Below are 26,068 nucleotides of genomic sequence, written 5' to 3'. Positions count from 1 at the left end.
CAACCAACGTGTCATAATATAACACATTACTCAAAACCCTCCAGTGACTGTCTCACTCAGAAAAAACAGGTCTTTACAAGGGCCTGAGAAAGCCCTATGAAATCGGCCTCCAGTCACCTCTGCTTACTTCAACTCCTCCTACAGGTCTTCTGGTTACACTGGCTTCATCAGTTTCTGGAACAATTCACTATGCCCCATTTCAAGGTCTGTTGAAATGCTATTCCCTCCATCTGGAATGTTCTTCCCCCAGGCAAAAAACAAGGCTCACTCCATTTCCTTCATGCCTTTACTTACTTTTTGCAAATTAAGTCTTTCTGGCCACTAGATCTAAAATATCAATTGCGTTACCTCTGACAACACATATTTTGTCCTCTTTTAATTTTCTCCATAGCATTAACATTGTGTAGCTTAACAGATATTTAACTTATTTATTTTTTATCCTCCAGGTAGACAGAATTTAGTCTCTTTTGTTTAACATTTTATCCTCTGGGTTTAGAAACAGTGCCTTGTACATTGTAGGAGTGTAAGATAGAGTTGATTTACATTTGGAATGAATATCTCTGGGTTCTCCTGAATATCTGGCTTTAACTGGCTCTAACTTGGCTTTAACGCTTGGCTAAGATAAGAATGGTAGGCTTTATGCTATGCAGCTTAAAGTCGGAAACACCCTGGGAACAGTATGTTTACTAATGGTTTTCAACTAGTACACGTAGTTAGAAAACCTGGGTTCACCGCATGACCACAGGGGGTATAAAAATCCCATTGGGAACTTCTCTATTGAGACTTCCCAAAGTTAAAAGTTTTTGGCTACACCTTGGTAGTCAGCGTCAGAATAAGAACACTGGGAATACATGCCTGGCTGATTTCTGAGACCCACCAAAATCTGACTGCACCCTTTTTCTCTTTCTGTTCCTTATCCTTTGCCTTCGTCATCTATACATTGGAACTTGCCATCTGCCTGTACAAGGACTAAATCACTTTGTGCTGCTGCAGCTACTGACCTTCCACATCCCCTGAAGGGAACTCAGGGTAGAGACCAGGAATGAGGTACCCTGTGCTTTGGAGGATGGGCGGAACAGGTCTTTAGATAGTTAGATGTTTTCAGGAGCCGATTTTATGAGCCCAACCCTTGCATCCCCTCATATCTACAAATGCGGTAAATCCCTACATGGTGACATCTGCTCCTCGTGACTAGAAGAAACCCCTTACAAAAAAATGTGTTTGGTTGCATGTACTTCTCCTTTACCAAGAATACATATATACTAATCTTCTCTCCTGCCTCTTTGGAACAGTTTCTCAGAGCTATCTGGGATGCTGTCTCCCGGGTTGCAGTCCTAATTTTGCCCCAAATAAACTCAACTCACAACTCTCATGTTTTGCACTTTTTTTAAGTCGACACCTTTAAAGAAACACCTTTCATGAGTATGCTTTTTGGAATCTTGTATTTTCAAATATCCAATCTCTTGAACTTTTTATGGAGACAGTCAATAAATATTTATTGAATGAGTAAATAAATGACCGATGAAAGTCCATTCAGTTCTATTTCATGAATATTGACTCAAATATTCTATAGCAGAATCATTCAAAATATGGGTTCATCAGGATTATGTAATCATTCTTTTTACAATATATGTGTCTTAAATTCCTTTGAATAATATTGCTTTAGAGTAATTTACAATTGTCAAATCAGCATAGAAGCAAGAATATCATAAAGAATTGACTTCTTTTATTCTTTTATTCTGTAACAGCTCAATTAAGCTTCATTCACTGGAACTTCATTCACTGCCGATCTTTTCCTTTAGATGGGTAAAATGAAGAGCAACCAGAAATGAGAGGGTTTAACACAAGAAGAAATGTTTTCTACTGCTGCACCTTGTATTAACTGTCCATTAAGGCTCATTTCCTAGAACAGATCTGCTCTAGGCTCTCAAAGCAATGACAAAAGAAAGAATACCTGTTATGAAGCTCAAAAATACAAACTTTCCTTCTGATTGGTTTTTTAAAATCCCATGTTTGCAGGTGAAAATTGAATACACGTTGTAACTTCCATAGCATTTAGTTGCCCAAGGTCACACTAAGTCAAAATTATTCTTGAAAGTTTCATATGTTGTCTCCATGTATGAGACCTAAAATTGCCCTCATAATAAGCCCAGCAGACAGTTTTGCTTTCAGCTTAAAAATTCATAGCAGATCATTTATATGAAATAGACAGTTTATGTTCAGAAGCCATGTAATGTGGCATATAATGCTCAGAGTCACATTTATGGAAGCAGTATTATCATATATTATCACAGCATATCGTAAGCCAACTGGGGGAAAAAGAGATTCAAATCTCTAAGAGTCTCATTTCATGCTTGTTCTGGAATGTAAGGTCATGAGTATAATGAGTGTATGGACTATGTCTGTAAATATATTTTTTGGTTCTCTCTTACTCTTGTTTTTGCTAAATGCATATAATTTTTATTAATATATCTATCTTTATATCATTGTGTATCAAGAAGTCTTGTTCCACTTTTCATATATCCCCAAGCTTACTTCGAAGGGAGAATATTTTACTTATCAGTATCCATGGGGAGATATGTTTGTGTGTGTGTGTGTGCGCGCGAACCCACAAAAAATTGGCTGGATGAAGTAAGTCAGTACAAATATGTGTGTTGATCTGTAAATCTATTCACTTGTGCATGTCTATTTGAATAATATAAAAATGATGTAAGCAATTATCATTAGCAGAAATTTTATTCCTTCTTTCTTACTGCCCAGCCCTTGAAGAACAATAGGGTTGAGACGTCCTTGTGAATTTTACAATTCACTCTGCTAAAGATACTGGAGGGCAATCAGAACTCCTCTCTTTCTATGGAAAGCTGATAATGAAAAGCTAAATGGATTCTTACTAATAAAAATTTATAGTTCATACATTTTAGATATATTTTCAGGCGGATATGTAAAGTATATAAAGACAAATATTATTTAAATTTTTTTTTCTCACTGCTTACACATTGATGCTTCTTCCTTTTTTTTTTTGGTGATATTATCATTGGTTATCTCAAAGTCCTTCACTCAGTAAATCTCCTTAACATCTACCACAAAAATCATAACATCTATCACAAAAGCCTTATGTAATAGGCACCAATATTTTATTGAGCCTATATTCATTGTTTTACATGTAGATTATCCATTTAAAAATGAGGAGCTATTATTCAATAGGGAGAAAAAAGATATAAAAGTAGCTTTAACGATGTTTCTTATAACATGCAGTCATACATGAGGTGTGAAAAATGTACAATAAAATGAACAAACAAATTAAGCAAGCAGAGGAATAAACCTGTGAGACAGATTAGCAAACATCTATATTTTTGCAAAATCTTGTCTTCCAAAGCATACATAATATGGTTTTCAGACACTGGGAATCAAACAAATAGGCATCACAGTGATTATCAAAGAACTAAGAAAGCATCAAGAAAACATTACCTCAGACCCAAAGTGCCTCCACATATTGCAGTGATATGCTAATATAGAAACACAGAAGCCTGGTTATTACATGAAAGGAAGGAGTGCAACAAGGCATCCCATGGTAGGATTCAAGCTCAGTAAGGAGGTATTAGGAGGAAATCTGAGCAAAGTCATACAATAGTGGGCTCTCAACAACAGGGAAAAAAGAGAGTCATCAATATGTTAAAGTATTAATGGAAGGCCCTGTATAATATATAGGTAGCATATAAGGACTTGCACAGCAACCCCATAATGAAATAGAATAGTGAATGTCTTGTAAGAGTACTTCAATTTTTTCATGCCTTCTACATTATCAACTTTAACTTGTGAGAACAGGATGACATTAAATTAATATACCATTGCCTGATATTATTTCATTTTGTTTTTTCCTTCAATGGCTCTGTAAAACAAATATGCCTCCAGGCCTTTTAGAAAGTAGCATACAATTTTAAGGAGGGTATATACAAGAATATGAAAGATGAATACCTCCTTCGTATTAGTGTCTGTTAAACAGATTTTTGTTGCCTGTTGGTGAGGCAGGAATCCAAGTTACTGGATTGCACATCAGAATTTTGCTTTTTTAAATAAAGAATATACTGGACTAGAACATGACACAGTAAAGCAGAATGAGTACAAGAGAAGATAAAATACCACAGGGGATTACTCAGATCCTTTGCAAGAACTGCCCAGATTGCAACAAGCTTTGCAGGAAATTGGGAGACCTGGAGTGCAGAGATAGTAAATGAGATGACGTAACAAACTGGTCCCCAGACATTTCATATTTCATGGTATAATATATTTATGGGTGAGGTCATCTGAGACTCTCCAGCTCCATAATATCCACCAGCTAAATGCAGCTGCATGTGTGGGCCTAGGTGATTTCGATGGAATAGACTTCCAGATAATTCACAGGAATTTTGAAAAATAATAAAATAAAATATTGAGAAGATATTACTGATTTTAGAAAATTTATACATATATTTGGAGCTTCATTGAGCCTTTTTTTTCATTTTGTTTTCAAGCAGGCTAAGAATGAAAGTCCAACTTCATAAAAAGTGGCCACGGTAAATGTTATTAAAAATAATACACTCTTTCAAAATATCAATGAATTTTCTTCTTATAGCATCATCTAATCTAATGATATATAATTAAGTATTATCATCAATTTTGGTTAACTGAAGACCTAAAATGCAAAAATTCATTTTCTATAGGTGGCGATTTAAAACTAACATTAACTCAGATTTTGAAAAGTAAACAGATCTTATATTGAAATACTATTTCTTGAGTATTTTAAGATTCACTGTTGGAAATAATATGTTGTGATAGAAAGCGACATACAAGAGCAACCTTAACTTGAAATTGTGTTATTCTAATCGCCACCATCAGTAATGTTCTCTAAACAATATTGCAGCAATGTTAAGAATCTAGTACTAGGGTACTTTTCAGTTTTGCTTTCTCTGTAAGGCAAAATGTTTTTAAGTATTAAACATGTTGGAAAATATTTTTTTTCTCCACATAGCTTTAAATTTAGTCTGCTAAGTATTCTGAAAATACCAGATGGGAAAATGACAGAAGAACTCTGTCACCAGCTGGAAGGAATGTACATTGGCCAAATTTGGGACATCAAAAAGAATAATATTAATGGATTATAACACATTTGAATTAAAAGTTAAAAAATGAATCTTCATGAAATCAAATAATAATATATTATTCTTTCAAAAATGTTGAGCAAATCTTAAATCAGAATAACAGATTTCCAAATTTGGAAAATCAGGTACTATGTCAGGTTAAAGAATGCCTGTCAGCAATGCACTCTGGATGTATCTGCTTACTTTACCTACATATAATCTGCTACCTACATTGAAAATCTTACTCGTTTACAAAGTTAAGCCAATCCATGTCTTCTGGAATAATTGAAAACAACACACAAAACCACACAGAAAGTATTTACTGTCTACTCTAAATACGTAATGGCTACTTGTATGAAACTGATGAAAATTATACAAGTATAAACTTCAACAGGTAAATTGGTGAGTACATATCAATCAGCATGTAATAGGTGCTGAAAGAACATTTCAGTGAATAATATTTTAGGCAAAAAGATGTGGAGATTAGGGGTTAAAGACAGATAGCTGGGTTCAATAGGTGGTGTGTCTATATATCAACATGTGAACTTAGGAATTGATTTTTCTTCACATTTCATAGGAAAAATACTGATGATTATTTTAACTAATGCAAAAAGATCTTTGAAGAATATATCTTTCAAAACTTAGAGCAGGGCTTAGTATGTGATAAATTCTCAGGAGTCTCTCAATAGTGAAACTAAGCTAATAAATAAATAATGATCTTTGTATGTACCAGAAACCATGTTAAAGTCTTCACTGAATTCAATATATTTAATCTTCATCCTCAACTCTACTTAGTATCAATGGGACTGTTTCACTTAAAAGTGAAAGATACAGAAGTAACGTAACCTTCCCGGTTTTAATTAATGACTTATTGGATACCTGGGCCCCAAAGTCATGTGTGTAATGACACACGCTGAATCTTAACCACTATGGAAATGTTCTAAATGTGATGGATTCATCCTGTACATGACGACTTTGGGTTACCTTTACCTTGTGAGATAGCCAAGGACTAGTGGTACCATTCTAATTGTGAAGTGTGAAAACAAATTGCCTTAAACTTTTTTGAAAATTTTTCAAGACTCTATGCCAATTCTTAAAATTAACAGATAATTTCCCTGCGTCATTTACATGTATGATTCATTGGATTTTGGGCCAGAATTACTGAAAGTGGAACTTTTAAACACAATGAATGTGAGAGTGTCTAATTCCTCTGGGGGCTGCCAGCTGCCAGCCTGAAAAATCAATGTGATAACTAAAATTGTAAAATGCAGCTTTTAATTTGTTCTTATGGTCTGTTGGGCAAGACATTCAACCATGACAACACCCACCTGTCCACGCCTATAGTTTCTTTAGCTACCCATAGTTACTGCACGTGGTTCAGCAAGACACAACCCATTCTTTCACTGTATAAGGATTTAAATGCATATACTTAAACAGAATCTTTATCCACACTTAAAGTTGAAAAATTATATGGAGAGGCATTCTTCATAATGATGATCAATATATACGTGAGCAGAAATGATCAATTTCCTCATTCTGAAGAAACATGTTATATGGTTAGTTAATAAGCTAACAGAGCTCAGGCAGATTTTGAATTTTCTTGTGTCCAGTACATCACTGCAAATGGAAAAAATCTTGTTTGCAATGCTTTCCATGAGCTCAACTTGCTTAAAAAAATAATAAATATTTTTAATTCAGTAGTGACCTAAAAGGTTTAAGGAATTTATATACACTTCACTTTTAAGCAATTCAATTACATTATCTAATTATACTGAACATACAAATGTATGTTTTAAAGATTGCCAATAAAATTTCAAGGACAGTTTAGGCCTTTAGTTATTGTTCTTAATTTACATTTGTATTTGTAAGGCATTTTAGATAGTATTTGCATTTAAGTCAATCAGTCATAATTTTATTTGTGGTAAATTTCATAGTTTCACTTCCACAGGCTAAATAAGAACACCAACAGAAAGTGGATGTAACTGTGTATTTTTTACAGGAAGACAGTGAAACTCTTCAGTAGGTTATTACTTTTAACAACAAAAATTATTTATACAGATGGTTTAATGTGTTGCCTCTAGCTGTAAAAATCTCACTTTTTGGAGGGATTCATGAGCTATTTTTCTCTTTTATCTAATGTTTATCTAATGTTTGACATATATTAACCATGCTTTCAATGTTTTTCTACTTTCACTTCTCTCTCATTGATTAATTAACTAATTAACAACTTTGTTTGGGCTAATACCGTGAAAAGATTTAAGGTTATTAGAAAATTCTGAAGATTATTTTTGGTAGTGATGAGTGTTAGTGAGTTGAAACACCAGAAATAATGTAATGATTCGTTTTCAGGTTTAATATTCTTAATAGTAAATAACCTTTATTTTAAATGGCATCCTTCTATAGTATCTATAGTATCTCAAATATATTTCTGATACCTTTTAGTAGAAATGGGCAGCATTTCTAATAAATTACCATTCTTTCAATAATAAATCATTAAGCTTTCATCTGTTTCTGCAGGCATGTTTGTAAGAGGAATTCATCAATATATGAAATGTTATTTTAACTTTTAATGAATAAAGTTTTGTGCAACTTAGCTATCTCACAAGAGCAATAAATATTTAACCCAATTGAGATAGGAAAGAGTAAAAAGATCCATATATTCCCTGGGGAAGGATGAAATATAAATTGATATGAAGATAATCCTATTTCTGTAGGTTAAAATTCTTCTTGCAAATATACGTGGATTTACTTGTCAGTTGTTTACAATTTTGCTTAGAGGATTACTTAAACTGGCTGTAGTTCCAAGGAAAACGGTAATCATTTGATTGAAATGAATGAAATCCTGTGAGGCCCTGAACACTTTCTAATATTTCTTTCCATGCCTATAATTGTGAGAAGTCACATAACTTCAACAGAAGAGTGGCTCTGCATAAATGGGTGTGGCTTCAGTGGATGACTAGAAATGTTCACCAGACATGCTAGGGCTCTTTTCCAAGGCCCACTGCTGCCTGCATAATTAACTCACTTGGAATTTCAGGTCCTTATGTTGAACTTTAGAGGAAAGACTTACACTGTTAGATATTAACAGATATATATCCTCATATATTATTATTAATATATCCTTATATATTATTACAAAGCAATAATTTAGAGTCAGGTTGAAAGGAGTAATTGTAGTGATCGCCATAATTAACTAGATTAAGAGCAATCCCAGCATTAGCAGCACTGCAGTATCTTGCACACAAACTCTTTGGGAATTTTTTTTTTTTGGTTCTTGGGGGGAAAAATTGAAGCTTCTAAAATATCCTTCATAATCAATTTATTCTTTACACCATATTGGTCAATTAACTGATTTATATTACACATTACATTTCAGCCATATTAATTCCATTTTCTCACATCTGGTAATTATATCTCTAGAGAGAAACAGCTGAAATTTTTCTCATGGGAAATCTTTACAAACTTGTCACATGCAAACTTTTTCTCTCTTTAGTAAACAATTCCTTCAATATGTATCACACAGTTCAACTTCTATTTACACATTATTTAGGTTATTTTTCATTAAATCATCACTATTTTCTCATTTCCTTTGAAAATATGACAACCAGAATCGATGTGAGTGGCAAGCATACCATTTACATATAGCTTAAGTCCCATTTATATAAGCCCGTAAAAACAAAGAAAAAAAGGTTTTTTTTCTACATTGAACATTCCCATCTTAATGTGACTGAGGGCTATTTGAACGGTTCTAGCCCATTGCACCTGCTTTCCTACTACTTAGGATTCTCTACTAGCATACCTGAAACACAAATTTAAAAGATACTATTGATTATTTCAGAGATGACAGAATAAATGGAAGACATTATTCTTCAAAATTTAAAGGTTTAATTTTTTAAGAAAAAAATTTAATTTTTAATGAAAAGGCCTGAAAAACTTGTTATTAAAAATCACTAAATGTTGTGTTTTAAAAGCATATTAATGACCAATTTTTAAAATATAGATAATAATAAAACCAACTTTTCTATTTATAGCCCCAGTTTAATAAACAAACAGGCTATTATCCTTAATTTTGAAGCATTTTTTTATACCCATTTATCAGTTAATCAGTTAATCCTTTCTTCAGGTGATTAAGCTATGTGAAGAAATGATACTACCCATAAATATTGTAATTCTTTGAGTGGCTTTTCAGAATTGACATTAGAAATATTTAATTTCTTCAAAACATTGCCATTGAAGCTTTTCCAAATTGCTACTTCTTCATAGTATAATTCATTCACTCTGCTATTATAAATTTAGTTAAATCCACTGTTATTACATTTCAATTATTTGCTACGCAATTTGAAGGATTTTAAATTGGCAGATTAGTAATGTTTACTTAGAATATTATTAATATAATTACTATTTGTAATTTAAAACTAGCCCTCATCTACAAACACTGATTTCACTCATCCCATTTTTTGTCTGTTTGTGCCAAATACACTGTAAGCTTTCAAACTTCATTTTTAAAATAAAAATAAATATACCAGAGATAGGATACAGCATGTAAATAACAACTTGGTCTAGAAAAAGCTTAGACCAAATATAAAAACTATAGAATACAAGGTTATACATATGTCACACTACCAAATTTTGGATGCAACATGAAATTTTATACATAGTATTTCCCTTATTAATGCATTTAAAACAATTATTGAATGTGTACCCTATGGAAAGAACTGTTTTAGATTTTGCAGATATTGCAATCAACAGTTTTAAACAATCCCTATATTTATATTTTCTCAGCAAAATATTTTTAAAATGTATTTATAATTAGGATTGACTAAAATATTTTCAAAATATGTTTTGAAATCATCAAAATATTCTTTTATATTTTTAACCTAAATCAGGGTTAATGGATAAAATTACTTGTGTCAGACATATTTCATGATGTCTTTAAAAATTTAGATTCATATAAAACTATACCATACTCTACCCACTGCAATAAAAAAAACTTTAAAAAGTCAGTTCTAAATGGAAATGTAAAAGTGTTTATTTCCAATCTTGTCTCTGATATCTTCAAAAAAAATTGATATTTCTCACCTCTTTAGCCTATACACCAGTGACACTGTGTGGTATAATTTGGCTTATAGTCAGATAGAGAGCTTTAGAAACAGATATAGATAAAGTCCTGTTCGCTACTGAAGTAAAGGTGTTAGTTTAGGAATATTATTGCATATTATCTCTTTCTATGCGAAAATGCAAACCTGCTTTGCAGACTATTATTTACTAAATTTTTTCAATCTTTTTATCTCGACATGTTTCCTATATATTTTATTTCATCCATGAGGTTATTGTGAAATTGTCATCCTTTATGAATTTTTATTTCTTCATCTATGAATGACTAACCACAGACTAATTGTGAATTTTTTATTAAATTATAAATAAAATAGCACTAGTGTCATCATTATGGGCCCAGGTTTTGAAGTCAGACAATGGGTGCAAACTTAGACTTTTGAACTAACTAGCTATTCTATCGTAGATAAATTATTTCACTGCTCTATGACTCAGTTTACTCAACTGTTCAGACTGGACTGTAATAAGAGTAAGAGCTCCCTTAAAGGATTATTCTGAGAATTAAAAAGTTAACATATGAACACTTAGAAGAGTACTTGGTGCACATGAATAGATCCTAAACCTAATACATTCTAAACAAATTGAGTTAATCAGTAAGGATATTGAAATAATTGTCAGGACAAACAAAAACCCCAGCAGAGCCATGTTAAGAAATTTTCAACCTTGTAAAAGTGTGGTTATTAGCTTGAATGTCTAGGAAACACACTGGAATGAATTACACCTTAACATACATTTTAGAATTGGATTCAGTGATTTTTCTTTACTTAAAATGAATATGTCTCCACCTCACTTTAATGGGCAATTATGTCAAAAATATAAATCTTAACTCTCTGGTGTCCACAGCTCTCATTCAATAAAAATGTCTACACTAAATTTTACTTTATATGAGAGAGGGAATTTCTTGCTTGACATGTTTAATTTCAAGATAGTACAGCTGTTAAGGTAGCAAGAAAAATTTCAATATTACACAAAGCTCTGGAAATTCACGACTAATTATGATGGTATATGCAGTTTCCTGACAAAGGTTATTGTGACACTGTAAATCTGTACTTCATAAATTCCTGTACCGTAGTTTACATTACAACCCAATAATGGAGGGGAGGACTAATAAAACAGTACTATGACAGCCAATATTTGCTCACTGCCTTTTTTTCATGCACCAGAGTCAATAATTAGTCCTTGCCATAATTATTCTATGAACCAAAATTATTAATCACAGCAAGATTATATCTTCAGAGTAGTGTTTCATAAATAAAGTTTCCTCAGACACTCTTCTATATTATATTTTAAATGTCTGCTAAAAAAGAAGCGTTCACTGTGTAGAGAAGTTTAAAAACTATGGGCTAAAGTTACCATAAATGAGTTTTTTTCAGTAGAGAATTTTTAATGTTTCCACTACAGGGGTTATAACAAGCCTCACTTTCCAAACTTCTACAAAGACAGAAAACAGCTTTTCAGAAGGCTATGAACATTCACTAGTATTCAGACCAACTATAAGGGAAACTCTGTGATAGCTAGAAAAACAATGAGTTAATCTATTGTCAAAGCAATTTAAAAGTATTTATGTAAGAAAGTTCTATTTTAGCTGAAAATCTGCCTCTGGCTGAATTTAATAAATGGTTAAATAAAATGCATTACTAAAATTACAGCAATTTTTCTTCTTAAATATAATATTTCAATCTATATCAGAGGAGCCTGCATTATTCACTTTCTCCAACACTATTTGCAATTAATTCTTGGTGATTTTTATTATCCATATAAAAATATTGTCTTTGGGTTTAGTCAGAGTTATCTCCTTGTTTCCAAAACCTACTGTCTATAAGCCTCCTTCATTTTACTTGAGATATTTGGTACAATTGGTCGCTCCCTTCTTTTCTTCGACGCATACACTCAGTTCCTGAATTCCATTTTGTTAAATGACACTTACATGAGTTAAACTTCCAGATTTATATATCTCCAGTCAGTCTAGCCCTCTCCTCTGAATAACAGAATCATATACATATACAACTCCCAACCTGGCTTTCACAGAACCATCTTTAACTTATTATGTCCAAATTCAACTTTAATCCTAACCCTAGTCTTCTCACTGCCCTCTATATTTCATTAAATGGCAATTCTCATCTTCTAATTGATCAGTACCAGACTCTAGAGGTGTCCCTGACTCCTCTTAGTCTCTGAATCCATGAACAAATTTGAGGACTCTTCACACTAAATCCACAGTCTATCTGTCACTTTGTCCACATTATCATCTTGGTCAATGTTTTCATCATGTATTGCAGGATAATTAAAAGTCTCCTTTCTGATATCTTAGCTTCAAATGTATATTCCACACTTACTTTACAAGTCAGAGAGGTTTTTTAATGCAATCAAGTGGCTACTCAACTTTTACAACATCAGAGAGAGCTTTGTAGAACACTGTACTTAAAATAATACCTAAAATGATATTTACCTGCCCCAACTCTCTCTTTCCCATATTCTGTGATGGTTTTTACTACCATCTGATATATTTAAAATTTTATGGAGAAATATTATTTATTTATACAGATAAAGAGATATAAATACATATCCTTATAAGAGTTTATCTGGGAGGTAAATCATGGATTTAAAAAAAGTTATCTGTGTTTTTTACCCTGTCTAGATGTATGCTATTGCACTGGCTAATAAAATGAATAAAAATTACTTTGCAGTGATTATAGAAAAGTATTTTTAATTTTTTACATGTGACTGTAATTTTATGTATGATATTAAAAATGGAGGGGAAAACAGAAAAATAGAATACATGACTAAATATCAAATTTCTTAGTATGTTCTGAACAGTGTATATACATTACAAACATTATCTCTTTTAAATCAAACAGCAACGTTTGAAGTACATGTTATCTTACTTAAGTTGATGAAGAAATTGGAGTCTGAGTAAATTGAGATTTTTTTCCAAGCTGGTAAAATAACACAATGTATTTTTATTAAAAAAATTGTTTTCATACAATACTTACCTAATATTTTCATATCTCTATCTCTATCCCTATTATCTATCTATCTATCTATCTATCTAAAAAAGTGATTTTCCAGCTGAATAAATAACCAAAACCAAATTCTAAGTTCCTTAAAAGAAATGCATTTAAATACAAGGATACAGAAAACAATGAAAAAGTAAAGAATGAAAACAGATATGCTATATTTATTGGTCAGAGTCCAGTTAGGAAATAGAAATCGTTCAAGATATTTTAACAAAGAGAATTTAATAAAAAGAATGTTTAACTGGATTTAAGGCTACTAATTTGATAAAATAAAATAAAGAGTACTGATGTATCCGCAAGCTTCTAGCAACTATCAAACTAAAGGCAGAGAAAATGAAGGGAAGAATTATTAAAACTTGGAATTATTAAAATTTTGGAAGCTCATAAAAGTAATGCTGTGGTGGTGAAATGTAACTCCAGTGAGCTTCTGTGGAAAATCAGTCTATATAGGGTACACCAAGGAGCGGGTGTTAAAAAGCTTTGCTGCTACAGGAAATGACCGGCTGCCAAGATGAAGAAGTATTGTGAAGGTGAATCTCATAGGAACACAAAATAGAATCCAAGAGGAAGCAAACAGTAGGAAAAAATGCCTCCATCCTCCAACCTGCAGCCTCCCTCCAGTGATTTTATTGACAGAACTTCACAAAGAGAGAGCTGAAAAGGCAGAGATGTGGTTTGTATCATCCCAGCTCAGCATCACAAAGCTTAGCAAAAAGTCATGTATTTTGGAGCTGAGAGACAGTAGCTTAATAACTGTAGTAACTCATATCTTTGGCTACCCAGCATCCATACACACCCTTCCATAAATATCTGAAGTTTATCTCCCTTAAATGAAGGACGACAAAGTCCTAAACTTGAAACCATATCTGGGAGAGTCACAGCTTCCATTGCTGAGCTACGTTATGTCCTCCAATTCAGACACATTCTAATCTGAATATCCTGTTACATAAAGTCTACGCAGTAAATTGTATACTATAATAATATTTGAGGAGAAAAAATACATGGATTCATGTGTGTGTATAGCAGCTAACAGGCCTTAATAATTGTAGTCCTCAAGTCAGTGACTGCTCATGAAAACACAGGTGATGTTTATAACTCCTTCATTCCTTCCTTCATTTTTTTGAAATATTTTAGGGAAACTAACTCAAGAACAATAGGTATAAAACTATGATTTCATCTACAAATTCCTGAATATTGCCATAGGAGAGGCCTGGACATGTAGATACTAGGGTTATTTGATTTAGGCACCTGGAATAGTGTCCATTTTTTAGGTCTAAAGAGGGAACGGCCTAGGAGTGTAGGGCATTTTTAGTTGTAATTATATCTTAATCATTATTTCTAAAGGTAGTACCACTTGATTAACAACTTCTACACTATATACTATATATTTTATATTCATTTTTCTCTAAGCAATGACCTCAGCTGGTCAGGATTCTTCTTCTTCTGGTAGAGTGTCTCCCGATACCCTTAGAAAACATATATCCTTACCAGGGAAGCTCACGTTGTGGAGGGAGAAAGAAGAAATTCTAAAAGTAGGGTATTACATATAATAGTGAGAGGAGCCATACTTCAACCGCTTGACTCCTGGAGTCATGTATTCTAGCTGGAGAAGGAGTAGTACCATAGAATTTCCTATTTAGGGCATATATTATATCTAATTAAAATAATGCACCATTCATTTGGTGTACTGTCTTTCAACTGGTACTGTCACTGAGTCTTCAGTAGGCCAACCACTTCTGGATAATGAAATATTTCTTAAGACCGGTGAATCTCACAAGAGTTAGCTCACTGCAGCATTTATTTTGCCGTAAAAATAAAATTATACTGCATCAGAATTAATGTTGTCTAGAATACCAGGAGATGGATAACACATCCCACAAATTCATAGATGGTGGCCTTAAAGAAGCATTGTGGGCAAACAAGGTAAATCCACTTGCAGAATATATGCCTATTCCATGGAAGACAAATCTTTGCACCTTTCATGATTGATGGATTCCAATATATAAAACAAGCATCCCATACTGTTTGGGCCCCCTTCGGAGTAGGGGTCCAGTGTTTTTCTTTGCTTTGGAAGACTAAACAGGTTGTGGCAGTTAGCTTTGGTGAAGAGAGCACATGTTTTTGAGCCCATGAATCTACGTCACCCTGGCCACTTCTTTTTTTTCTTCTTCTTTTTTACATAGGCATATTGAGTAAATGCCAGCCTAACTGGGAAGACAGGCTTTTGTTTTCCAATAGAATCAGTCATTTTATTCCCCTGAGTGTTGACAGTTTCCTCTGTTATGAGGCCCTTGGTTAGTCATTTATGAGGGACACGAATATTTCCACATTTAGCCATCTGATTGTTTTAAATTTTACAAGAGTATGGGAAATATTTCCAGCAGACTGTTTTATTATACAATACCCTTAATAAACAAATTTTATCCTCTTCATAGCATATTTCTTCTCAATTTTTTTTCAAGAACTTTTATTGAGATACAATTGACATACAATAAACTGCATATATTTAAAGTGTACAATTTGATATTTTTTCTTATTAGTAATGTATATATGGATCCTCATAGCATATTTTTTCTCAATTTTATATAAAAAAATTCTGAGATTTGAAATGAATTACCCTCAACCTTAAAGTCTAGGTCTTTATTTTTAAGCATATCTTGGAAGAACTAAAATAAAATCAATTCCTCTGAAAAAAATTTATTTATAATTTACCACATATCAGATTGTTAAGCAAGATATTTCCTCATTTCTGTCCATATAACAGCTTCAGAGAATGTAATTAAAAGAATTTTCTCAGCTTTCATGCCAATAACCAATCCCTGCCCTAATTTGATTCCTTTTTTTTTTTTTCAAATTATGGGCAAAAGCTTGATGGAACGAAAAATATCTATATAAAATGTCCCCCAAATTGTTGACATATAGTATTATTTGAGGCAACCACTTAAAGTGAGCAGCTTGATGATTTCTTTAAGTCATCACAGCCTTATTTCCATTCAGTAGATCAAGAAAGAGAAAATTATAAGCACAGCAGAAGTTCATGCTGAAGACAATTACCTTCTTTCTTGCAACAGATAACTAAAATTTCAACTTTTATCACTATGGCTCAGTATTGCTTATTTTGACTATAAGAATTAAAGTGTATAAGCACAATTTTGTGTTTCAGTTCTTTCACTCAGTGCCATATTTGTGAGAGTCTATAAGAGTCTTCAGTAGCATTATGTGTGGCAGGTTTGTTAATCTACATTAATATATAGCATTTCATTTTATGAAAATACTGCACTTTGATTATGCATTCTATCTTTGATATTTGAATTATTGCCATTTTGGCTGCTAATAATATTTCTTCCATGTATATTACTTGCCTTTTTTCTGCACAAAAGTAGATATTCTCTTGAGTATATATACCGTATAAATACAGCAGCAAAATTCTGAGAGCAGAGATGATGCTTATGCTTACTGTAACTGCCTAGGTTTCAAAGTGGTTGTACTAATTTACACTCCAATCAGCAATGATAAATGTCCTAGTTGTTCCAAATCCCAGCCAATATTTTCAAAAAATTTTTCAGCTGTTTTAATTTTAATCATTCTAATTACTGCTTGGTGGTATCTTATTTTGTAGGCAATTTTGATATCTTTCTTTAAACCATGTTTTGAAATTCAAGTATAGTTAATTTACAATGTTGTATTAGTGTCAGGTGTACAGCAAAGTGATTCAGTTACATATATACACACATAAATACATATATGTGTATACATATATTCTTTTTCAGATTCCTTTCCATTATAGGTTATTAAAAGATATTGAATATAGTTTCCTGCACTACAGTCTTTGTTTTTTTATCTATTTTATATGTAGTAGTGTGTATCTATTAACCTCCACTTCCCAATTCATGCCCCCTACCCTCTTCTGCTTTGGTAACCATATGTTTGCTTCTATGTCTGTGAGTCTGTTTATACTTTGTAAATAAGTTCATTGTATCTTTTTTTTTTTTTTAGATTCCACATATAAGTGATATCATGATATTTATATTTCTCTGACTTACTTCACTTAATATGATAATCTCTAGGTCTATCCATGTTGCTGCAAATGGCATTATTTAATTCCTTTATATGGCTGAGTAATATTCCACTGTGTATACTTATCACATCTCCTTTATCCATTCCTCTGCCAAGGGACATTTAGGTTGCTTACATGTCTTGGCTATTGCAAATAGTGCTGCTATGAGCACTGGGGTGCATATATATCTTTTCAAATTATAGCTTTCTCTAGAGATATGCTCAGGAGTAGGATTGTAGGATAAAATGGTAACTCTATTTTTAGTTTTTTAAGGAACTTCCATACTGTTTTCCATAGTGGCTGTACCAATTTACATTCCCACCAACTGCGTAGGAGGGTTCCCTTTTATCCACACCCTCTCCAGCATTTATTATTTGTAGACTTTTTACAATATGTCCATTCTGCTTGGTGTGAGGTGATACCTCATTGTAGTTTTGATTCGCATTACTCTAATAATTAACTATATTGATCATCTTTTCATGTGCCATGTTGGCTATCTGTATTGCTTCTTTGGAGAAATGTCTATTTAGATCTGCCCATTTTTTGTTTCAGTTTCCTTCTTTGCTGTGTAAACTATTTATATATTTTGGAAATTAATCCCTTGTCAGTAGCATCATTTGCAAATATTTTCCCCCAGTCCGTAGGTTGCCTTTTTGTATTGTTTATGGTTTCCTTTGCTATGCAAAAGCTTTTAAGTTTAATTAGGTCCCATTTATTTTTGTTTTTATTTTCATTACTCTAGGAGGTGGATCAAAAAATATCTTGCTGCAATTTACATCAAAGAGTGTTCTTCCTATGTTTTCATCTAGGAGTTTTATAGTATCTGGTCTTACATTTAGGTGTTTAATCCATTTGAGTCTTTTTTTGCACATGGTGCTAAAGAATGTTCTAATTTCATTCTTTTACATGTAGATGTTCAGTTTTCCCAGCACCATTTATTGAAGGGACTTTTTCTCCATTGAGTCTTGCCTCCTTTGTCATATATTAATTGAACATAAGTGCATGGGTTTATTTCTGGGCTTTCTATCCTGTTCCATTGCTCTATATGTCTATTTTTTGAGCCAGTACCATACTGTTTTGATTACTCTAGCTTTGTAGTATAGTTTGAAGTCAGGGAGCATGATTCCTCCAACTCTGTTCTTTTTTAAGATTATGTTGGCTATTCGGGGTTGATATCTTTCTTTGTGGCAAAATGCTTGTTCAAAAACCATGCCCTTTTTCTTAGGACTGATGGATGTCATTTTTTCATAGTTTGTAAGAATTCTTCATAAACCCTGAGTGTAAGTCATTCTTCCTTAGATAAACAGATGATGTAAACCCTATTATATCATACACACATACACACACATTCAACTATAGGTAGTCATATTCTTGCTAAGTATTTTGCTATTTTACTCTTCTAATCATAAATTTTGATGTAAAAATTCCTTAATTCACAAGTAGTTCAAATTAATGGTCTCTTCCAGTAGTGAAAATACTTTATGAGGTTTGTGTCCTATTTAAAAATTCTATCCCTACTTCAAGTAATCAAGGTAGTCAAATGCTTTATTTTTCACTATGCTATTTCAAACTATAGTTTCTTCAAATGCTTTATTTTTCAAAACTATTTATATTTCAAAAGAACATTCATACAAAATTTTGTTTCTGTGGTATGATTTAGGGGTCAGGAAAATTATTTTTTCTTATAGATTACCAATTGCTCCAGCCTCATTAATTGAAAAGACATTGCCATGCATTGTAACTTTTATTATTAATTGAGTTTCTTTATATGTGTGAGATTATTTTCAGCCTCTATTCTGCTTCACTATTATAGTGCTAGTTTGATTGCCAATATTTTCTTGTAATTTTACAATATTCTTGAATAAGGATGACATAATTTTATTTTCTTTGCAAATCTTAGTCAAATTTTGGTATGAACAATGTGGGGTCCTCATAAAATGATTTAGGATATTTTCTCTCATACTCATCTTCAATAATTTATATGTGATGGTTTTATCTTTCTTTGATGTTTGGAAGCATTCAGGAAATCATATAAGATTCTCGAAGTACTTAATGTAGGTTGTATAAATATAGATTCAAATTTCTTAATGAATATGGAAATTTCAAGATCTTCCACTCTTTTTTACAATCATTGATTAGTTATCTTTGTTTAACAGTTCATAACCCCATCTAGTTTTCCAAATAAATAGGTACTTATTTTTTCATAATGAAATTTAAATGTATATTTATAACTTTAGGATTGATAGTGATGTTCTTTTTTCTTTTATTTATTTGTAAGTCATGACTTCACTCTTACTAACAAGTTTGATGATATGAAACCCCTAAACTTGCAATTATGGGAGAATTCTGATATAATTTTATCTTGTAGGACTTTTGAATTATCAGGGGTTTTTCTTTATTCATACCAAACTAAGTGAAATTAAATATTAATGATTTTATATTGATCATAGTAAAACCAATATAAAAGCCTCAATTTTGCTTGAAATGTCAGATATCTTCATATTCCTTTAAATATATAGAGACATTGGTTTTTACCTAGGCATTACTTTCAAACTGTCTCTATTAATTATGGAATAAACAAAATAGAAGAAATTTAAATTCATCATTTGGGGGAAAAAGGCAGCACCATACTTACTTGAACTTTTAAGATGCTTCTAACTTTATTTTCAGTGTCTATTATCAAACATTATGAATGGACCATAATGAATCAGAATTAACCTACAATGAATATCTGGAAAATCTGTCACATAAAATATTGAACAATAATTTGCAGAAACTGGAAAAGATACAATACAGAAATTTGATTCTCACTAGAATGGAAACACTTTTGGGGCCATGGTGCAGAGAGGAATATACTAAACAGAGCATGGTAATATTACTCATTTGATATGATACAGACTAAATTTCAGGAAGAATGACTCTAATTTGTTAGATGCACATCAAAGGGGAGGATGTGATACAAAGAAAAAGCTCCAGAACTCAGTATAATAGTCCCCTTGAACCTGTGGCTAAATACTAAGATATGGTGAAACTCCACATGACTGACAAAAAAACAATCAGGTAGCTATAGTTTGAATAACTTGCAAATCTCACACAGAGCTTGAAAACATTTTAAGTTTTTTTATCCAAAGTGGACAGTCCTTATTTATCAACCACGAGATTCAGGAAACCCAAGAATGGCCCAGCATTAAAAGCAATATTAAATTAATCTTAAATTAAAACCTACTTAAAAATCTTTCTCATTTTTTTTTTTCAAAGACAAGTTCAAATTGATCAGGCTGACTGTATGTGTTATACCCTCTTTAAGCATTATATACTCAATATGGAGAAAAACAAAATTTAAAAAATATAGTGCGTTAGATAGCTTACTCCACAAGAGGAAAGACAGCAGTATCAAGCAGTATCAGCAGTATTTTGTCTTGTGGAACTGAAAACCACAGCCACAGAAAGATAGAGAAAATGAAAAAGCAGAGGACTTTGTACCAGATGAAGGGACAGGATAAAAACCCAGAAAAACAACTAAATGAAGAGGAGATAGGCACCCTTCCAGAAAAAGAATTCAGAATAATGATAGTGAAGATGATCCAGGACTTTGAAAAAAGACTGGATGCAAAGATCGAAAAGTTTACCAAAGACCTAGAAGAATTAAAGAACAAACAAACAGAGATATGCAACACAATAACGGAAATGAAAAACACACTAGAAGGAACCAATAGCAGATTAATGGAGGCAGAAGGGAGAATAAGTGAGCTGGAAGACAGAATGGTGATAATCACTGATGCAGAAAAGAATAAAGAAAAAAGAATGAAAAGAACTGAAGACAGCCTAAGAGACCTCTGGGACAACATTAAACACACCAACATTCGCATTATAGGGGTCCCAGAAGGAGATGAGAGAGAGAAAGGACCTGAGAAAATATTGGAAGAGATTCTAGTTGAAAACTTCCCTAACATGGGAAAGGAAATAGCTATCCAAGTCCAGGAAGCTCAGAGAGTCCCAGGCAGGAGAAACCCAAGGAGAAACACGTCAAGACATATAGTAGTCAAGTTAACAAAAATTAAAGACAGAGAAAAGTTACTAAAAGCAACAAGGGAAAAATGACAAATAACATACAAGGGAACTCCCATAAGGGTAACAGCTGATTTCTCAGCAGAAACTCTGCAAGCCAGAAGGGACTGGCATGATATATTTCAAGTGATGAAAGGGAAGAACCTACAACCAAGAATACTCTACCCAGCAAGGATCTCATTCAGATTCGAAGGAGAAATCAAAAGCTTTACAGACAAGCAACAGCTAAGAGAATTCAGCATCACCAAACCAGCCCTACAACACATGCCAAAGGAAATTCTCTAAGCGGGAAACATAAGAGAAGAAAAGGACCTACAAAAACAACAACAAAACAATTCAGAAAATGGTAATAGGAACATACATATCGACAATTACCTTGAATGTAAATGGACTAAATGCACCAACCAGAAGACACAGACTGGCTGAGTGGATACAAAAACAAGACCCATATATATGCTGTCTCCAAGAGACCCACTTCAGACCTAGGCACACATACAGACGGAAAGTGAGGGGATGGAAAAAGATATTCCATGCAAATGAAAATCAAAGAAAGCTGGAGTAGCAATACTCATATCAGATAAAATAGACTTTAAAATAAAAAATGTTACAAGAGACAAGAAAGGATATTACATAAAGATCAAGGGATCCATCCAAGAAGAGGAGATAACAATTATAGATATATATGCACCCAATATAGGAGCACCTCAATACATAAGGCAAATGCTAACAACTATGAAAGAGGAAATGCGAGGCAGAAATAGAGACAAAGATGTAGAGAACAAGCACATGGACACCAAGTGGGGAAAGCGGGGAGAATTGGGGTGGAATGAATTGGGAGATTGGGACACCAAATTTTACACTCTAAATATAGGCTGTTTATTGTCTGTTAACTGTATCTCAATAAAAGTTCTTTAAAAAAAATAGCACTCAGTAATGTAAAGGTCCAATCCAATAAAAATTACTAAAATCCAATAAAAATTACTAGACGTGACAAAGCAATAGCATCTGACGCAGTTAACAGGATAAACAATAAATAGGAGAAAACCAATCAATGGCAGAGATGATGGAATTAGTAGACAAGATTCATAAAATGCTATCAGAAGTGTGATCATTAGGCTAAATATATAAAAGAAAGCATGGATACAAACGAGATAAATGAAAAATTATTAAAAGATAAAAATGGAATTTCAGGAGAAGAAATATATGCTATTTGAAATTTAAAAATACCCTAGCTGGAATTAAGAGCATCTTAAATTTTACAGAAATAACAGTCAATGAACCAGCAGACACAGCCATCAAAATTATGCAAATAAAGGATAGAGGGAGAGGAAAAACAGGCTGAATAACTGAACAGAGTCTCAGTAACTTGTGAGCTAATAAAAAGAGTTCTAATATGTTTTTATTAAAGTACCAGACAGAAATAAACAGAGGAGAAATTTCTATAACTTAAAGTTTTTATTTAAAAGTAACTCAGTTTTCAAAGCAGGAATAATAGCAGAGAGTTTGGGATTGTTAACATATGTAAGAGGACATTATACAACAAAAAGAGTAAATGACCAGAGAAGAGAAATAAAAGAATATTGTAAGTTTCCTATCTTAAACTGAGTAAGCATATTATTATTTGTAGGTATAAAATCCTAAGTTAAAGATATGTATTTTAAATTTTAGGCTAACAAATAAAGAAGTAAATAACATATAGTGATATAACAAAAGAAGCAATAGTGAAAATACAAATGGAACCCTAAAATATTTACCTTTATGGGCTGAATTGTACACCCCGAAAATTCACATGTTGAAGTTTTAATGCCCAGCACCTCAGAATGCGACTGTATTTGGACATACGGGTTTTTAAGCAATAATTAAGTTAAAATATCATCATTTGGGGGGGTGGCCCTAAACCCAATATGATCAGTGGATATACTGGCCATAGGACAGTAGAAAATTAGGACAAAGACACGTAGAGGGAAAACCACGTGAAGACAGAGAGAGAAGGCCGTCTCTAAACCGAGGAGAGATGCCTCAACAGAAACCAACCCTGACAACACCTTGATCTTGGACTTCTTACTTCCAGAACTCTGTGGAAATAAATTTTTTGTTCTTTAAGCTACTCAATATGTTGGAATTTATTATGGCAGCCCTAGCAAACTAATACAATACTCAATCCAAAAGAGAGAAAAAAAATATTTTCAAAAAATGTGACACACTGAATAACAGTATCAAAATATCAAAAACAAATATTGAATAACCGAAATAGTTAATTTGTTAGTAAATGCTATAACACTTCAATTAGAAAGCAAATATTTTCAAATTAGACAAAAAATGTCTCAAAAATTTGCAGTCTTCAAGAAACTCATTTTAAATTAAAAAGAAACAGAGAAGCTAAGATAAAAAAGGATAGAAAAGATATATTTTATGTAAACTAATCATAAGTAAGCTGGAATGCCTATACATTAATGAATGCATTCTAGATTTTTTTCATATTAGAAAGGATATTGAGAGAGAATCATGTTACCTGGGTAAATACATCAAAAAGATGAAAAATTCTAAAGGTGCAAGCACCTAAGAACAGAGCTTTTAAATATGGGAAGGAAAAAATGATAAATTGTGTGGAGGAATAGCAAACCCCATGTATACAGTTGGAATTTCAATTCTTCTCTCTCAATAACTGATATACGAGTGGAAAAATTTAGTAAGGGTATAGAAGTCCTGTGCAACATTATTAAGCAACATGACTTAATTAATATTTGTAGAACATTACACTCAATATTAATAGAATAAACAATCCTTTTTCAAGAGAACAAGGGATATTTGCCAAGTGGATTAGTCAGGGTGCTTCAGAAAAACAGAACCAATGATATATGTATACATACAGATATTTACATGAGCATGTATGTACATATATGTATTTTTATTAGTTATCTCTTCTATACATATTAGCGTAATATGTCAACCCCAATCTCCCAATTCATCCCACCACCCCATATATGTATGTATATATACATGTATGTGTACATACACACAATATATACATACAATATATGTATATATTTATGTACATATATCTATGTACATATACATACATACATCTATGTACATATACATACATACATATATACATCCAGTTTGCATCTATGAATAGATTTATTATGAGAATTTGGTTAATATGATTGTGGAAGCTAAAAAGTCCCCACATCTGCCTTCTACCAGCTGGAGACCCAGGAAAAGTGATTGTGTATTTTAGTCTGAATCCAAAACCCTGAGAACAAGGGAGCTGATAGTGTAAATTCCAGTCCTTTCCTGCCTTTTGCTTTCCTCAGGCCCTCAATGGATTGACTGATGCCCACTCACATTAAGGAGAATGATCTACTTTACGGAGTCCACTGATTCAAATGCTAATCTCATCTGGAAATACCCTCAGACACATTCAGATATAAGGTGTAAAATGGACACCTCATGGCCAATCATGCTCATCATAAAATTAACCACCACACAGAGACTGACTGTATGTTGTTCCATAAAAGTTTCAACACAGTTAAACTGACTGAGGTCATGTGAAGTACAGCTGACCCTTGAACAGCACAGGTTTGAACTGCGTGAATCCACTTATAGGCTTATATTTTTCAATAAATACATACTATAGTACTCTATATCTACAGTTGGATGAATTCATGGATTTGGAACCTCTGATATGGAAAAACCATGTAAACAGACAGCCGACTAAAATTTATACTCAGATTATCAACTGTTTGGAAGGTTGACACCCCTAAGCCCCCTTTGTGGTCAACTGTATTTGCTTTGCCAAAAATATTCTGTAACAACAGAATTAATTAGAAATCAATCACAAAAGACATCTGGGATAAAATAATTGGAATGTTAAAGAAGGCATTTTAAATACCGAGGGGTTAAAGAAGGCATCACCAAAGAAATTAGAAAATATGCTGAACTAAATGAAAATTAAACACAAAACATCAAATTTTAAGCAATGGAAAAATTGGTTCGAAAGCAATAACCTAAGCATCCAACCTAAGAAACTACAAAAGAAAGAGTAAACTGAAGCAAAATACTTAGAAGAAAGGATATAATAAAAAATGAAAAATCAAGATAATTAATTTTGAAATAGAATATTTTTTAAAAAATCAATAGGATACAAAGTTCAGTTTTAAAAAAAAAAACCTTAAAATTGATCTAGCTTAATTAACCAAGCAAAAAAGAAAACATAGTATGGTATGAAAAGAGGGGACAAGGTATGAAAGAGGGGACATTCCTACAGTCCATGCAGACATTACAATGCTAATGAGGAAATATTATGAGCAACCTTATGTTAATAAATTAGCAATGTAAAAGATTTTGAAAAGTTCTTAAACTTCCCAAAAATGGCTATACAGACCTCAAAAGTACTATATCTATTATAGCATTTCAGTGTGTTGTGTATTTAAAAATTTTCCGATTAAAAACTGTAGCCATTTATGGATGCTGGTGAATTCTATCAAATATTTCAGGAATAAATTGATGCCCATCTTACATAAACTCTTTAAGAATATGTGATAATAAAACACTTCCCATATCATTTTATGAGGTAAGAGTTTTACTGATACCAAACTCAGAAAAAAATATTACAAAAGAAAAAAAGAGTGCGGCCAAAACCCCTTAGCAGAATGTCAGCAAATTAAATTCAGCAACGTAAGAAGTTGATGAAA

Source organism: Hippopotamus amphibius, chromosome 15, assembly GCF_030028045.1.
Source record: "Hippopotamus amphibius kiboko isolate mHipAmp2 chromosome 15, mHipAmp2.hap2, whole genome shotgun sequence".
Lineage (NCBI taxonomy): Eukaryota > Metazoa > Chordata > Mammalia > Artiodactyla > Hippopotamidae > Hippopotamus > Hippopotamus amphibius.
Note: the sequence above shows the minus strand (reverse complement) of the source record.